The sequence below is a fragment of the Chaetura pelagica genome, unplaced genomic scaffold (genome assembly GCF_000747805.2).
Source record: "Chaetura pelagica isolate M959 unplaced genomic scaffold, ChaPel_1.0 scaffold10, whole genome shotgun sequence".
NCBI classification, from domain to species: domain Eukaryota; kingdom Metazoa; phylum Chordata; class Aves; order Apodiformes; family Apodidae; genus Chaetura; species Chaetura pelagica.
In genome coordinates, this window is record NW_009952263.1 from 7743872 (window position 1) to 7760354 (window position 16483).

Here is a 16483-nt window from a genome sequence, read left to right on the forward strand (position 1 = left end):
CTTCCTTTCAACCAGTTCCTAATCCACCTCACTTCCTGATCACCAAACCCATACCTGATCAACTTTTCTACAAGAATGCTGTGGGAGACGGTGTCAAATACTTTACTGAAATCAAGATAAACCACATCTACCGCTCTACCATCATCTATCCACCTAGTAATTTCCTCATAGAAGGCTATGAGGTTAGTCAAACATGATTTACCCTTGATAAAACCATGTTGACTGCTCTTGATGACGCCCATGTCCTTGATGTGCCTGGAGATAGTGCCAAATCAAAATAATCAAAAAACCAAAATGTTTTCATTGGTAGCAATATTTTCTAGATGCCAGAGTCCCTGAGTACTCAGGCTGAAACACAGAGTAAAAGTCTGAATCCATTCAATCAGACTAAGTTTTTCCACCTCCTTCGGTGGGGCCAGCATTTTATTTCTGGCTTATATACATTTCTTCTTTAGTACCTAAGGTTTAGAAAAGTTAGACAGATGAGATTTGGACACAGGATGAGAAATTCCACATGAAGAAGAGGGGTTTATCAAATGTAAAAGACAAAAGCCAACAGAAAGACTGAAGGGGAAAAAAAAAAAAAAAATCTAAAATATCCAATAGCTTCAACATGGACACATGGGGCCAAATGTGTCCTGAAGGTAGCTCTGCTCTTCCAAACTTGATGGATTCACCCTGTTTTTTGGTTCCTGAATAATTTCTACTAACAGGAGAACCACTAGAAATGGAACTTTGGCAATGTACCTGAAGTGGTTCTGAGCTGTAACTGGTTCCACAGACTAGACATAAAGGAAACCCACATCAGTGTGTGGCAGTTTATTTCACACTGAGCCAGCCAACATACCTCCTCTCTGAGCCAAACACGTGTCTGTTGTAAGGAGGAAGGACACCTGGGGGTTCTGACCTTAAAATTAAATCTGCTGCACTTGCAAACACCCACCCTCACAGCTAGACAATTCTTACTTACCATCCAAATGTCACTGTATTTCTGAGCTTTGCAGACTGTTCAGGCCCCAACAGACTGTGAGCAAAATATGACCCCGTGTGAATTTGCAGTAACTCACGCTGCAGAGCTTGATTCCTCTGCCTCCTTCAAAATGTCTCCAAGGACTCAGACACAGCCACCAAGCAGATCAATAACTTTGCAGTACAAACAGATGGAAACTTTCCCTTTTGGGAACAGGATAAGGCAAAGTCAATTAATTTACAACAGAGAGATGAGTAATTGAGCCAGGAGTATTTTAACAGGATGCACAAGTCCAGCATTTGCATTTTCAAACTAGTATCTATCTCCTGACCCAGAATCAATTTAAAGACTCCCCCAGAGTTTAGAAGCAGTCAATCCCACTTTTCAGATCTTGCTGAATGTTGATTTAAGTCTCCAATACAAAATTTAACTGCAGGGCTTTCCCCACTACTTATTTCTCTTTTACATCCAGAATTGCAGTGGCATATCCTGAGCTTTCCAAGCAAATGTACTCTGCTCTTGGATTATACTAAAACAATCAAGTCAGGGCTTCTGTGCCAGAGCTTGACTCCAGTAACCAGTTGGTAGAAGCTGAGAATTGAGTAGGCAAGTGAGCAGCAATCACCATCAAAAGTCAGCGTTTCACATCGTGGTTTCCAGGGTGTCACAGGATTTTACTCTACTGAGAAAATGAAACACAATTGAAGGCAAGATGGTACAGGGAAGAGACACACTTTTTGAGGTCCTGCTTTGTGTTGCAAGACATCTGGATCTGCAAGACATCTGGACTATGCTAGACACCTGCTTGGATTAAAAAAAAACAGACTTTTTGCTATGAGTGGCCCCAGCAGCTGTGGTGAACCTAGTAGCAACAGTTCTGACACCCCAGGGCTGGGATGCTTTCTGTGTCATTGTGTCAGCTGTGGAGAACTACAAAGAACACTTTGTTTTTCTGAAGAGGGACCATGCAGACTGTGAGAGAGCAGTGCTGCAGAGGAAAGCACTACCTATTCCCTGGCTTTGACCACATGAGGTGTGAGAATTCCTGTCCTCCTCCCACCTTCAGCTTTATTTGTTTGGAGCTTTTTCCTTGCTCATCAACATTTTCCACAGCTCTCTGTGATTCCAGCTACAGTTTGATGCTAAATACAGTAAGTATCTGGGAATAGTAAACATTTGCCAGTAAGACAGGAAAAACAAAAAGATTTAGCAAAGAACCCTTAATGAGAACCATGGGACATGTTACAACTCTGCTGAGGATGAATGTGCTTTGCAAAGGCATTTGCATATTGTCACTCCTCCCATTGTGGCTATTTCCTTAACCTCTTTTTAGATTGCAAATACGACAGGGCTGTGCAAAATTTCATCGAGGCTCATCCCAAATTGAGGATAAAATGATCAATGACTAAAACATGACTCAGGCAAAGGAGACTTAGGGCCTAATTTTCTTCTAACTTTTAGTAAATTTATGCCTGTGTGACAATTCTACTGGCTTCTGTAGTGACGTTTGCTACGCTAACAGAAGTGAAAGCAGAAGCAGGCTCTAAGAGCTTCAAACTCAGCCCCTGTAAGAAGTCAAGGAGCTTGTGCTGTTTTAGTCAATGTTTGAATTTGATCCTTAGCTTTGCTAATGAGCTATATAAACCTGTATTTAAACTATATGCTTCTATAAGCTTTATGCAAAGCCTTTTGAAGTCACTATACATGATTTAATTGCCTTTTGTGGTTTTAGTGGAATGAAGGGGTCCAGAATTGACGGTGATAAAGCTGTAACCCATTATGCTCAGTGTGTTTAATAATCACTAAAAACCACACCTCACTCTCTCCTGTTTGTCACCCATAAACCACAAAAGTGTGAAAGAAGGACTCTGCCCTTTACAAGAGCAGAGTAAAATTAGAAGGTAGTACATATAAGTAGTGATATCACATACTCTGCTAATGAAATTTACATAATTTACTTGGCAAGAAGTACTTAGTGTCCCACAAATGCAAGATGAATTGTGTTTGAGGAGGCTGTATGAAAAACTTTTGAATTGTTACCAAATTATGGATAAGTGCAGTGGTGTTGCTCCACATTAAGCAGTCACTGGTCAAAGGTTTTGAGAGGTTTAAAAAAAAACCTGCTGTTAGTTAAGGAAGACAAATCCATTTAATTTCTCCAAAGGGCTAGTGAGGAGAGGAAGACTTTAGAGACTGGGTCAGGGCAGAGAGGTTTAAACCTCATAGGGCTCTGAAATGTTCCTAGGAGGCACTGGCAGCAGGAAGAGCCTGGGAAGGCTATGTTCTCTAAAGTCAGTGTTTGTGAAAAGACCACACTGCCTGACCTTTAAGGGTTAACTAGAAAGAGGTTACATGACGGCAGCTTTACATAAAGCTATCAGCAGTACAGTGTGTACTGGGCACGTTCCTGGCTTCAGGGAAGTCCAACGAAATACTTCTAAGCTATATACTCCAAGCTGTACTGCTAAATATACCTTAAAACATACAAATGCTCCTATACCACATCCTCTGACACATTAGCAGCAGAAATCTACTTTTTTTTCCTTTGTTATTAGAGATCCTGGAAGGACGATACAACTTCACAAGTTTTCTGATGATTGTTTGAGATTCTTATCTTCTTGGCTCTGGGACTGGTGACATTCTTCCATACTTCATTAAAACTCCTTGTATTGATAAATGCAATACAACAAGTTGTCATTGCTAAAAACTATCTTCAAGTCCATCAGGAGGCTTTTTCTGCATGTTTTTTAGTAGTCTGGGAAATCAATTGGTAATCAGGAAAACATGTCTGTTAATATACCTATAATGTAATTACTGTAATACACTAAATAAAATTGAAAAGCAATCTTTGTCATTTTCTGAACACATCTATTTTCTCAGTCTTCTTTTTATTGGAAAGTCCTTTCATCAATAACTCTAATTGTAAGTACTTGGTTTAGGGTCCTCCTGTTCCCAGATACATAGTTTGGTTGAAAAGTGACTGTTATAATTTGTGTTAAAGCTTCTTGCAGTCTGGCTTTCGGTATGTCTCCTTGAGTAGGTAAACATGACAGAACAAAAGTGTCTGGAAATGCAAACAGTCCCTGAATTATTATGCCTATTACTTTTTATTAGTAGTAAAAACAAAAAGAAGCAAGGAACTGTTCTGTTTATGCAGAGTAGTTAGAACATAAATAATAATAAAATGTTAAAACTATAAAACTACTTATGCCATATTAATTTAATTCTAATAAAAAGTAGGTCTTGCCTCCATGACAGCAAACATGGTGCAGCTTTGCTTTCATCCAATATTTATACTCAAAAACATTTTGGTTTAGGAAATAAACCAGTGATAAAAAATTACAGTCTCAGAATATTGGGCTTTGACTAGTCCCCTGCTGCCCTTTATATTATGTTTCAGTAAAATACAGTACATCTCACTGCTTTATTTCATTGTTTGTGGCCCATGCAAAATCCTATTGTCCAGCTGCCCAACGTAAATGAACAACAAATCAGAACAACCAGAAAAGCACAGTGACTGATTAAACTAGGTCAGAATTTTTGCCTGCACTGTTAGAAATATGACTTTATTCAGATTTTTGGTACATGTTTACATCACCTTCAATAGCACTGAAGAAGCCTGCTGATGGAGCGTTTCAATTTTAAGTGCTACAGACAAGCAGATCGTGCCAGCTCTCCTTAGCACATATTATCAAGTTGTGTGGTTCCGTTGATTTTTTTTTTTTAATGATTCCAAATTAGTAGGGTGATCCTGCATGGTATGAAACAGTATGTAAGGAGAACTACAGTTCAGAGCAGATATATGGTTTAGAGGAGCTCACCTGGTTGATACCAAGTGTCACCTCGAAGCACCCTCACTGCAGCTTGGGGACACCCCAAAACAAAGAGATCCATCCCAGCAGATCCCTGACCACTGCAGGGAAGCCTAATCCTCTGCCACAATGCCAAATTTTGCTGTCAGGCTCAGCTTGAGTCTTCCTTGCCTGCCTCAGTACCCAAGAGGTAGAACAGGTCAGAGACTGGACAAGCAAACTGTGGGAGTACAGAGAGGTGACTATACAGGCAGCTGCTGTTTCTCCTGTGCTCCCTTGGGGTGCAGAGGCCAAAAGACTGGATACCTTTGGACTAGGTTCCTAAGGCTGTTTTACTACAGGAGGTAAAGAACTGACTACCTCACTCATGGAAGCAGTGTAGGTAGGGATTCACAGCAAGTGGACTTCTAGTTTCCCATCTTTACAGAACGTTCTTGGAGAGAGCCATATTTAGACCTACATCGGAATCATGTTGTCAACTTAAACCTTTAAAAAAGTGTTTTCACAAGCTGAAAAAATGAATGAAAACAGGTTTTATACCTGTCTGTTTTCGATGTCTTATGTTCCCTGTGACACTTTCAGTCAAGGAGGAGGCAGCCACTTGCACTTGTTCTGACTATATATCCACCTGCTGACAAAAGGAATAATGCCCAAGTTTTACCTATTTTGACTTTCAGCTGAGGGCAATTATTCAACTGAGGTCTCTCTCTGGGACCAAGACAATTTCCATGAAACTCTAGAAATTAAATAATACTTTAGGCCTCTCCTTCTATCATTTTTTTTTTTTTTAAACTGGTAGCAAGCTCATAGGTCATTGAAAGGCTACTGATACACAGGCAGAGCCATTTCATTATTCCATTAGCTGGAACCCTATAATCAAACCCTCTGCACAATCATGAGACTTGTTTACAGATCATAAGACTTCAGAAAATAATAGACTCCGGGTTCCTTCCAGTTGCAACATGGGATGAAAATAAAGAAAGATTACATTGAAAAAAAAATAATTAAAAGGAGCAGCTAAAATGGCAAAATATTTCAGGTCTTATGGCACTGCCTTTAGAAAATATATGAATCACCTATTAAAAATACTTTAAAAATGAAATAAAGCTGCTTTGGCTTAAGCAGTGAAGTATAAGAGAAGTTTAGAAGAAAGGAAATCTATATCCTCCTAACCAAAGAAATAAAGGGATACAGAAAAATGGAATAAACTCTGACAAGTTTCATGAAGTGGCAGTTCTAAAGGAAGTTTCTAACATGGGTAACTCCTTCCTGATATCAGGCAATCAAAAATGACTACTCTGATGGATATTTAAAAAGCTTCCCAGGGAAGGAAGAGTACATCAGGGAGTACAGCTTCGTAAGTCTGATGTATTTCGGTCAAAATTGGTACAATCAGTAATAAGGAATACAGGCATTAGAGGTTTAAATAAATATGGTACAATGGGATAGCTTCTGCTTAGGGAAATCATGCCTCATAAATCCATTAAAATGTTGTGAAAGTGTTAACAATGGTAAGAGAGATTCTGCTGAGAAAGTATTTTCTGATTGAAAGAAAAAGGTTTGGCAAGATCCCTCAATGAAACCTTTTAAAGACATTAAATCAATGTGGAATAAGACTTAAAGTCCCCTGATGACTTAATAATCAGTTAAAAAACAGGGAAAAAAGAGTTAAAATAAAGAGGAGTTTTCCTGTTAGAGGAAGGTTATCAGCTCTTCAGGGAACTTTGCACAAACCTGGGTGCTTCAACGTATTATAAGTAATATGGAGCAGGAAAGGAATTGTGAGGCTAAGGAAGTTTGCTGATGGCACATTTTTTTTCAGGATCCTCAGAACTAAACCTGACCAAATTGTTACAGAAGAATCTTACAATACTGAGGGACTGAGTAGTGCAGCAGCAGCAAGACCAAGCACTGATCCACACCAAGTCATAAAGCAGAAAAAAAATCTTAACTACACAGACAGAAGCATAGGCTCTTCACTAGTATTAATACTGGGAAAGATTTCTTGGAGTCATTTTGAATAATACTTTTAAAATGTCTGTTCATCATTCAGCAACACTCAAACAAACCAGTAAAATATTAGAAACCATTAGGAAAGAAATAAAGAAGAAAATGGGAACATTACTCTGCCACTGCCTGGTTCACTTGTAACTTGGAATACTGCACCTATTGAATATTTCATACAGCCACCTCGAAAAGGTTACAGTAAATTCAGAAAAGGCTTTGTGGATGGTGACAAAACCGATCAGAGCTGTGACATGAGTGTCATATGAGGACTGATTAGATAGAGTAGGAGTTTTCAGCTTGGAAAAAGAATGACTGAGAGGAAGAGCAATAGGCAATCAGAAGCACTGTAGGAAAGGTGAATAGGGAAAGGTCATCCACTATTTTTCTTTACTTCTGAACCAGAAGACACTGAAAGACTCTATCAAGAAGAGGCTGTAAAACAGAAACAGAGGTATGCTTTCCCATGCTTAATTACACTGTAGAAAGTAATGAGGAAGACATAAATGAGTTCAAAAAAACAACTGGAAAATTATTTGAAGAGAAGTCCATCATGGAGATGCAATCTTCTTCTCAAAAAGTCTCTAAACCCAAGACTTCCAGTCTCTGCTTTCCTTCATTACATTTCCATTCCTGGCTATAATCAGAGCCAGGACACCAACCTATATGATATCATCTCTGTGCTGAACACCAAAAGTAACATTCACCACAGAAAACCACTCTAGGTCCCCCGAGTCTCTCAAGACGTCCTCTCATTTCCTCCTTTCCAGCAGACTGCCCCACAGCATTGTCTTTTCCTCTCCCCTTACTTTGCACCTAGAGAAGCAGCAGCATTTGTCCCCTGGCTGGAGAGCCCTTTGCACATCAGCTGGCATTATTTCATATCACCTTTAGCTGATGCTCAACAAAAATTCAAAAGTTAGGAGGGAACAGATGGATAGATCAAGGATCAGATTAGCAAATAAATACCAGCGGCCTTACAAACCCAGTTTAAATAGGTAGATAGATCTTCAGATAGCAAATTAATTTACAATTCTGTGTGGTTTTAAAGAGTAGAGCATCAGCCACCTCATTTAAATGTCTACCTCTGATCCTGAGCAGAAATCTCCTCTTTGTTCACAAGAATACAGCCCAAAGCCCATTGTTCCACAGAGAGCTTTTCCCTCCATTCATTTCAGTCCACTACCTGGTGGTGGATTTTGGTCTGTATCCATGTAAGCTGGTTAGGCAACATATAACATGAGCATGTAACAACTATTTAATCTGTCTCAAACTTCTTAAAGAATACAGATTTTCCTTTCCCCACTAGATGGGACAATAAAAACAAAGAATAATCAACATAATGCAGAACTTGAAATTTCCAAAGCCCATTCTTTAAGGATATAAGAATGTAAGGAAAGATGCACCAGATTGCACCAGTGGCCCTGTGTTGTTCTGCAGACCTGTAGGCAATGTGCAGGTAAGTGCATCAACAACATTGCTGACAGACATCACTAAGCCCATTAGCTATCATTTTACCCCTACTATATATGCCTCAGGGATGTAAAACTCAAAAAGCATGTAAAATCTGCAACTGAGGCTTCTTCTGGTGACACTGCTGCTAGTTCTGTCCCTTTTCTTGTGTTGTAGCTACACACAGCATCATTTTCATGATATGGTGGAAATTCCCAAGCTCCAAGTAATCCTATGTCCCTTTTTGTTTCTGCAAGTCCTTAGGGGTTCTGAAATTACTTTCTGACAATGTAGGTATTCTGGTTTTTGATTTTCAGAGAAAAAAAATGGTAGCAGTTGATAACCCATGCTTGATTCACTAGTGCTGCCCTGTAATTTTAGAGTGCTAAATAGAAATGAGATTGACTGGAGGTTTCATGAATTGAGACTCTTCAGTATTTTAGTTGTGGTTTTCTACCAATCTGCTGGATAACGGGATCACTAGTGATGCATCTACAACCTTATTTCAAAGCTTGAATAGTGTAAACTCCTATTAACTATCTTGTATCCAGCATCAGGCATTTATGAACTGCGCTTAAAGTGTATAGATCTGGTATGCAGTCACCTTTCTCTCTCCGATAGAATATCCCAGAGGAATAGTAAGAATTAAAATAACAGCTGAGGACAAGTACACGGATTTTTCCAGACAATATAAACAATGCCATTTTTCCCTGTGAAACTAGTATTTTTATTTTTTTACTTTGACTATACCTTTGTCATAGGAGGAACTTTCTCAGTTTGCTTTCTCAGTTTCTCAGTGATCCAGGCTGTCCAAGGAGGTGATTGAACCATCATCTCTGGAGACATCTAAAAAGACAGATGTGGTATCAGGGGACAGGGTTTAGTGGTGGATGCAGCAGAGTTAGGGTACTGGTTGGACTCGATGGTTTAAGGGCTTCTTGAATTGAATTAAGGGCTTCTTGAATAGATTGCGACTGATGGCTGCTTGGTAGCACAATCACATTTTTTAACCCATTTACATTTTTGGTTTCCAGGGAATACTCTAGCAAGGACACGAACCCAGTGTAAAATGCTCTAGTCATCCATCCTCTGAGATTTCTTCAATCTCTAAATGACATTTGTGTATTCCTTCTAATACATACTTCTGAAACACCTTAGGAATCATCTTCTTGATTGTTTTTTAAAAAAAACAGATTTATTGTTTAGAATTATTGCTTAAAGTGGGTACTGGGGATATTTCTAGCAGCTTTCTGTTCCCTGTCCTCATCCCCATTGCTTTCTGAAGTAGCATTTTACATTCTGTGCCACATCCAGCACCTCACAGCACCAATCACCTCCCATAAGCTTCTCGTAGTCTTCTAGGACTGGGTGTCTTCCTGTGCTTGACAAGTCTGAATAGCTTTGTCAAGGGTTAATTTTAGGATTTCCCATAACATCTCTCAAAGTGTCTTGTCCCAGATTGCAGGCACAATCTGGTTTCCTAGCAGAGAGACTGAGTGCCTTGAGAATTTAAATGGAGTCTTCAGTTTAGTCAAGTCCAAAACTTTTCCCTGTTTCCACCTTCTTTTTTATATTCGCTGTTAAACAAATGCTTTTCTGCTACATTTTTAATTGCAGTGTAGAAATCCTCATATTTGTGTGGTACTATTTCATAGCTGAGCCTCCGCTGCCTGAGCTAGCAAAGTACAGACAATATCAACTACTGCAGAATGAGCAACTGTTGGAATAAGGCTTCTTTCCTGACCACCTTCTTTCCTGCTGGTCCCAATTGCCCACAGCTACAGATTGAAGAACTGTTTAAGCCTTCCCTAGTTATCCTCCACTTTGGAAAGGAGTTTAAACTTTAATGGGGTTTTAATTGTTCCATTCTTCCACTCTGGCTGTTTCCTGAAATCGCTTAACTCTAGGTATGACAGTACTTCAAGACTGACAAAAACCTGCTCTACTCTGCCTCTGAGCTTTAAGGGATCAGTACTATGTAACATAAAATGCTTTTAAAATGAAAAGTTCTGTTCCACCGAGCTTGTGACCGACACTCCTCAAGGTACAGTAGCATCACCTTTGGAATCAGTTTCCTTGACCAGAACATCTCTCACAAGCTCCTAAATACAGAAGATGGTATGGGTCTATATTCTTTGCATGGGGAGCATGACTAGGAAAAGTGCTGTATTCTTCCTTCCTCTGACTACACTGAGTCCAAAATAGGAAAAAAACATAGGTGCTGATCTTGAGCTGCCAGAATATAGGGCACATCTCTAGATTTACTGACAATCTTATCACAGCCAACACACACATTCTCACAAGCACACACACAGATTACTATATACGTTTTTCCTGTTTCCAGGTTACTGTGGGGAGCTGGATTAAGAAATGTGTTTAAAGTGCTTATGCACTGGTTTCTGTAAGTGCCTGCACTCATAATAAGAAACACACTCCACTTCTTCTATGTCAAATACAAGGGACACTTCTGAACAACTGGAAATGGCTACAAGACAGAAAATATCCATTAGAAATCTGAATATGATTTTGCATGCTTTATTGACTGCTGTTGTAAAGTAAATCCATATAAAATAGGCTTCAGGCCTTCAAAACCAAAACTAAAACTTTTAACAGCTGTTCTATCTGAGATAATCCAAGAAGAATTACATGCCCAAACTTTTCCTGTTTTTCACTGGTGGACTTTCATATGTAGTAAGCACTTGCTTGATTCATTGTTAGTTTGAAAATCAAACATAAGTGTTCAGGTCACATTCTCTGAGTATGTTGCCATGGGTAGCAACACCCAGCTGGTAAAAGCAAGTATCTTTCTCACAGACATTTTGGACACTGATGGTTTTCATCTCAGGCCAGTAGATCTTCAGAAGACATAAACTTCTGTCAGTGTTACTTGAACTCCTCTCTGTGTCTGCAGAATGAGCTTCGAGAAACTAAAGCAACTACAAATCAGAGTTCAGATTTTAGGAGCAGGTTCATTGGCAGGAATCAAAGGCCTGACTCCTGTGAAAAAAATTATTTTGGATGCTCCCACCCAGATCATTTTCTTGCCCCCTAATGGTGGCAAGCATCTTGAGATTCACAGGGGACATAGCCTCAGCAGCCTGGAAAATAAGCCATCAGTGTAATTCATTACTTATTCTAAAAGTTACCCTAATGCGTGCTAATTCTGTGGCCTTCCCTTCTCTGTGAGGGTGACTGTGGTCTTGGATCAAAGACAAACCCTTTGCAAAAATACAATGGTAAGGCCCCAACATGGTTGCAATTCACTGTGGTGCCACTAATAGATTTAAGGCAAATAAAGCTCTATAAACAAAATAAAAAGATGGCATTTCAGCAGAAATATGTAAAAAAGATACTGAGTAGAAATACTTCAGAGAAGCAGCCTGCTTAGTTGTAAAATGAGTTTAAATTAGGCTTTAAAAAGGATTGCTAAATCTTGACACATATATGAGCAGCTTATTATCATGCAATTGTGCAGTAGTTGCTTGATCTTGTTACTGATGTGCCACATATGAATAAGTGATTAATTACCACAAAGGCTAAAACAGAGCAGAGTGAGAGTACTGTAGCTCACCCTGAAAGAGGGGCTTAAACACGTTTATTGCCCTTTAAGTGCATTTCATTAAGGCCAATTAAGGACTTTCATGTCTTATTAGAAAAATGAAGTAGATTTATGAGGTTTTCGTAGGCTGTAAATGCTGGGGCTAGCAGATACAAAACTGTGCAGAAGTATAGTAGTTAGAAGCTAAGAAAATAATGTAAAGATACACACAGGAATAATTTCACTAAGGAATCAGACCACATGAAGGTGATCTCTGTGCAGAAGGGGAGGAGAGAGTGGGGGTGGGAAAAAACAAAACCAATGTTAAAATTCAAGACATTTCCTCCCTATAATTTTATAGACAATTTGGTCTCCATCTCTCTTCAGGGCCTCATTTTCCTCTGCACCATAAAAAATTCAGGATGACATGAAATGCTGCCATTCAGGTTGGGAAGAATTTGCTCTCAGTGGGCACACCTTTTTGCATACCTGTGAATAAACACACAAAGAAGGAGGGAGCAGATTTGTTGACCACCGCATAGCACAACTCCCAGCAGGTCTACATACCTTAATAACATTTAATGTTGCTGATAGAGATTCAGTCAGGGCTCCTTTATGGGTGTAACTTTAGGCACTGACTCAGAAAAAGATATGAACATATGCACTAGTTAAAGTAGATTGGAAGACGTACTTAAGTTTTTTGCTGAATAGGGGTGAGTATAAGCACACACTTAAAGTTAAGTGTGTGCTTCAGCACTTTGTTGTATAAAGGACTACAAAAGTGAAAGCCCTGACGTACTCATCTACACTTATTACTTAGAGATACAAGATTCTGCATGTCCTACATCAAGCCAGGGGTCTCTGGCTGCTTGAAATTACTCTCTCATTTATTTTAACAAGAAACAAAGAAAATAAATACAGAAAAATAATTAATAGAAAAAAATTCCATCTGAATCATCCATGTGTATTCTAATTCACAGGCTCAAGAATTGAAACTTGAATGCTAGCTTTCTTTTGTGAAATCATGCAGTTCTTAAAGCAGCAAGAAGGAAAAGAAAAGGAGTAAAAACCTCAGCAATGTGCTCTGAGGACAAAGGCAAACTTACTTTGACTCTGCAGTGTCCCCGAGGTTGGTGTCACTGCCTTAATCTTATCTGAGTGTAATTTGGTCTGTAGAATTTCCTTGCTTTCTTCATTTTGAAAGAACACTTTCATGGGATGTTACAGAGTATGTATCATTATCCTTGGGGATTGTGTCTGTATCAGCATCATCTAAGTTTCTAGGTCCCAAACATACAGTATCTGGGCAGCTTTTTTACATATTATATGTATTTATGAATTTTTAAAAATATGCATTATTTACTCAGTGGACTGGAATACCACTGTCAAGTGGGGAAATACGTATTTATAAATGTTTTTAAAATGCACATTATTTACCCCACAGACCAAACAGTTCCAGTCTATCATGTATAGTCTTAACCACCTAATTAAAAATCTTATGAAACTTCTTTGAAAAGCACTTGCAAAACATACGCAGCAGTGACTTTTGGAGCTTTATTATCTCAGCTCTTTTTTTTTTCTTTTCCAAAATGCACTAAGCATTTAGACATATTATGGTCTAATCACTTGCCAAATTTCATCTTAAATAGAAGCTGCATAGGAGTTCTACAAGCACAAAAAAAACGCATCAAAAACAGCAGATCAGCTATATTTTGGGGGAAGGGGTATGGAGTTTTTTGCTGCACTGATATCATTGTAAAACAAACCAATATTTTTTAATTTGGTGGAAAAGAATTAATTCCCACACTGAGATTTTTTTGTGCCAAACCTTTGCTTCTCTTTTTAATGAGGTTTTAAATAATTTTTTTTCTGCCAAGTGATTCTTAAAGGGGTTTGTACCAAAAAAATTGACTACAGACTATCAACACAGTCCAACCAATTAAATCCTTCATGGCTGAGAGACCAAAATCATGTGTTTTATAAAAACCTGATATATCTGATTAAAGAAAACAGGTAAATGCAACACCCGCATATATCTGTTGTTTGCTGACCAAATACAATTTCAAATAATGATAAGGTTTGCATTGGATTTTCTAAATAAATGCTGGCTTAATGACTAATACATCTTTTCAGGCTTTGAGAATACATTTATTGATGTAAAAAGTGATGAGCATCTGCCTCTGGTGGTGTATATCAGAGTATAAAAGGGCTATAAAATAAGTGTGGTGCACATAATGAGTAAAATGAAAACCATCTCTTGATTCTGTCCACAGCCACAGTGCAACGCACTTCACAGAGCACCCTGAAACCATGCTGCAGCATCTCCCTGTTTTTCCGGACCAGAGGGCACAACCTTCTTTACCTGAACATTGGCTCCCCATGACCAGTGCAGCCAGCACTACTGCCTGTGTTCTCCTATTCCAGTCATCTGCACAGACTACAGACATGAATCACCTGAAGAATAGATTTAAAGGCCATCACTGGGTTATAAGCTTTGAATAAAAAGTCTTTGCAGCCCAAGTTGCAGAAGAAGCTTATGACTACTTAGTTTATGGGTTTTATGCAGTATGAGTCTCAAAGTGGGAAATGCTTCTGCTCACTTACCTGTGCATACTGCTGCCAGAATTTGTACTTGCTGTCAAACATAGAAGTAAAATCTAACTAGATCTACAAAATTAGCTTTTTTTTCAAAATTTTATGAGTTACTTCATATTCTAATCAAAAGCAAATTACACATTAGAAATTACCAACAGGTTCTTGTGACGAAGCTTATTAAAACGAATTGATAATTTTGGGAGGCTGAAATGTTTCTGTTTCCTCATGATAGTAAAATTGTATTCTATAAACAAAAATATCTGGCTTTAATAATATTAAAATGTGTACTAGCCAGAAAATAAATTAATAGGGTTCTTGTTCACTGGGAGTAACTCATGAGACATGTCGTAATATTTCTGAGGTTTCTAGAAGATCTTAATTCTTTAAAGACTAGGAAAGCCTATTTTAAATAGTATTGTGAGTACGTAATTTCTGTTTAAATTATCTTCTGACATCTTACTGAAAGCTGGCATTGTTTCTTGGCACAATACCACAGTAAAGTCCTCCAGTCCAAACAGAATCTGATGAATTGTTGAAAAGCCACTTTTCCTTTGCCTCTGGTCTGGAAGAATAACATTGTCCTTTCTCAGGGTATACCAGCTCCAAACAGAAATGTTTCTGAAAGTGACTTGCGGTGGAAAAACTGGAGACAGACTGAATACATAGTAGCTCTGGAAGTAGGGTAGGGTCTGTCTGGGTAGCTGGTGACCATCTCTCCTGACGCAGTGAGTGCTTGCTACCCTGGGGCGTCGCTCCCAGCTGCAGTGCGTTGCATCCCTCCTGCACCTCTGCTCTTCTACCTGCATGAAGTATGAGGGGGTACAAGACACTTGAAGTGTGAGCTAGTACAAGAGGGAAAAGAAGAGACTCAGGCAGTGCAGTATCATCTCCGTTCCCAGATACCGTTACAGCCATGCTGATATTCAGTGGCATGGGATGATAAGAAATGCTCCACTGGGCCAAGTCACTGGTTCCTCTAGCCCAGTACACTCTTCCCAGAAGTCTCACTACCAGATACAATTTATAAAAAATATATGAACCCTCATGTTTGTCCGTTACCTTCAGACTGGCTTAGTGATCACAACTGTTGTATTAGCCATGTCCTTCTTGTACCTGTTACACAGTTGCTTACCATCAAATTGGATTGCTAAACAATCTCTTTCTCTGTTTTCTCTCTACAAATACTTTATTTTAGAAAAATTCTGATGCAACATCTATAAACGTAGCTTCATAATGGTAGAGGGGTTCAAATGAGGTTTCATATCAAGGTCTTTCAGCCAGCTTTTCCTGCCTTTCTCAACTTATGCACACATACATGCAGGGAGCTAGAGCTCCACCGATTCCTAGGTAGGGTAGAGAGGAAACTCTAGAGGAAAGAAATGCTCTTTGAAATTCAGGCCTCAGATGTGCATCGTGTCAGCGTGGTGGGAGCCTGATCAAAATATAGGAAACCTTTCCCTTGTCCTCTTCAAGTAGTAGGCAGATGCATTGACAAATTTGGTTCACAGACAGATAAGATTTGGTCAGCTGGTATTCTGTAAGTGCAAGAGAGGAAAGGTAAGAGAATATATATTAAAATTTAAGGCCTGTTGTCAAGAGATATAACAACTTTATATTAACAAACTACAAGAAAAGACAGATTACCCCCTCAGGCAGACACTAGCAAGGTTTCTATTGTCCTGGAAATCTCCCTGCTTTAATTACCTCCTGAATTTTCTGAATGCCAAAACTAAATACACTAAAGGAGACACAAACCCCACAAGTTTTTCAGCTATGATGTTTACAGTGGATTAAAAATCAGCCAGAGCTCAAGGAGCATCTTGCAGGCACGTGGGCTAATGCAAACCAGTGATGGCAGTCTGCAGGCCCTCAGTGGGGCTGGAGGAGCTCCTCCTCATAGAAGACATATAAGTGTGTTGTCACATTCAACTTGAGAATTTTCCTGGCTGAGAGGAGATGGTTGGGTATCTGTGGCTCAAATTCACCAGATTCCAATCTACAGTAGAAAACATGTCATGCCAGTGAAGGAGAGCACCCTTTTTCAACCATCAGACAGCACTACACAAGCACACACACCTCGGGTGGGGTGTGCATGAGGGAAATAAATTCCTC